Genomic DNA, 2531 nt, shown 5'->3' on the forward strand with positions numbered 1-2531 from the left:
ATTTCAGCCAGAAAATACCTGAAATTACAGAAAAACACACAAACTCATAGTAAAGTCCAGAAAAGTGAATTTTAACTAAAAACTAATAAAAATATACTAAAAACTAACTAGATCATACTAAAAACATACTAAAAACAATGCCAAAAAGCGTACAAATTATCCGCTCATCAACTCTCTTTTGGGATTCTCTTCTGTATTGCTTGGGAGAGTGCTAGGAGGAGTTTCAGTAACCCTTTTACTCAGCTAACCCACTTGTGCTTCCAAATTTTTGATGGAGGACCTTGTTTCATTCATGAAACTGAGAGTGGCCTTAGATAGATCAGAGACTATATTTGCTAAGCTAGATGGATTCTACTAAGAATTCTCTGTCTGTTGTTGAGAGGATGATGGAAAAGGGTTGCCATTGCTAAACCTGTTTCTTCCACCATTATTATTGTTAAAGCCTTGTTGAGGCTTGATCCTTCCATGAGAAATTTGGATAATTTTTCCATGATGGATTATAGGTGTTTCCATAGGCTTCACCCATGTAATTCACCTCTGCCATTGCAGGGTTCTCAGGATCATAAGCTTTTTCTTCAGAAGATGCTTCTTTAGTACTGTTGGATGCATCTTGCAATCCATTCAGACTCTGAGAAATCATATTGACTTGCTGAGTTAATATTTTGTTCTGAGCCAATATGGCATTCAGAGTATCAATTTCAAGAACTCCCTTCTTCTGAGGTGTACCATTATTCACAGGATTCCTTTCAGAGGTGTACATGAACTGGTTATTTGCAACCATTTCAATGAGTTCTTGAGCTTCTGCAGGCATTTTCTTCAAGTGAATAGATCCACCTGTATAATGGTCCAATGATATCTTAGACAATTTAGAAAGACCATCATAGAATATATCCATGATGGTCCATTTTGAGAGCATGTCAAAATGACACTTTTTGGTCAGTTGCTTGTATCTTTCCCAAGCTTCATAGAGGGATTCACCTTCTTTCTGCCTGAAGGTTTGAACATCCACTCTAAGCTTGCTCAGCTTTTGAGGAGGAAAGAATTTGGCTAAGAAAGCCGTGACCAGCTTATCCCAAGAGTTCAGGCTATCTCTAGGTTGAGAGTCTAACCATATTCTAGCTCTGTCTCTTACAGCAAAAAGGAAAAGCATAAGCTTGTAGACCTCGGGATCAACTCCATTGGTCTCAATAGTATCACAGATCTGCAAGAATTCAGTTAAGAACTGAAAGGGATCTTCTAATGGAAGTCTATAAAACTTGAAATTCTGTTGCATCAGAGAAACTAATTGAAGCTTTATCTCAAAATTGTTTGCTCCAATGGCAGGGATTGAGATGCTTCTTTCATGGAAGTTGGAAGTTGGTGCAGTATAGTCACCAAGCATCTTCCTTTCATTGTTATTGTTGTTGGGTTCGGCCATTACTTCTTTTTCGAGATTCTCTGTAAGGTTTTTTCTGGATTGTTTTGCTTTAGCTTCTCTTAGCTTCTTCTTCAGAGTCCTTTCAGGTTTAGGGTAAGCTTCAACAAGAATGTTCTTGTCATTGCTCCTGCTCATATGAAAAAGAAAAAAAACAAAATGGAAGAGGAATCCTCTATGTCACAGTATAGAGATTCCTTAAGGTGTCAGAGGAAAATAAGAATAGAAGGGTGAGGTAGATAGAGGCGAATTCGAACATATAAGGAGTGAGAGAGACCAAATTGCTAGTAGAGGAGGAGCGTTAGTGATTAAATAGAAAGAGATGAGAGAGAGGTAATTTTCGAAAATTAAAAAATTTAAAACAATTAGTTAATTAAAAAGAATTTTGAAAAATGGTTAATGGTTTTCGAAGATCAAAAGTGAGAAAGTGGTTAGGTGGTTTTGAAAAAGATAAGAAATAATAAATTTGAAAAAGATAAGAAGTTAGAAAAAGATTTTAAAATTAGAATTTTAAAAAGATATGATTTGAAAAGGATTTGATTGAAAAAGATATGTTTGAAAAGATATGATTGAAAAACAAATTTTTGAAAAAGATTTGGTTTTTAAAATTTGATGACATGACTAACAAGAAATTAAAAGATATGATTCTAAAATTCAAATATTGAACCTTTCTTAACAAGAAAGTAACAAACTTGAAATTTTTGAATCACAACATTAATTGTTAGCAATGATTTTTGAAAATATAAAAAATGAAAAGATTTGATTTTGAGAAAGATATGATTGATATGAGAAGATATGAAAAAGATAAGATTTTGAAAATCAGTTTTAAAACATGAAAATTTGAAAAAGATTTGAATTGAAAACAAAATCTCCTCTCCTGTGCCATCATGGCGTTAAACGCCCAGAATGGTATTCATTCTAGCGTTTAACGCCCAAAATACTATCCTTTTGGGCGTTTAACGCCCAGCCAAGTACCCTGGCTGGCGTTTAAATGCCAGAATTCCTTCTTTACGGGCATTTTGAACGCCCAGCTTTTTCTCTGTGATTCCTCTGCTGATTGTTCTGAATCTTCAATTTCCTGTATTATTGGCTTGAAAAGATATATTTTTGAATTTTT

Source organism: Arachis hypogaea, chromosome 6, assembly GCF_003086295.3.
Source record: "Arachis hypogaea cultivar Tifrunner chromosome 6, arahy.Tifrunner.gnm2.J5K5, whole genome shotgun sequence".
Taxonomy (NCBI): domain Eukaryota; kingdom Viridiplantae; phylum Streptophyta; class Magnoliopsida; order Fabales; family Fabaceae; genus Arachis; species Arachis hypogaea.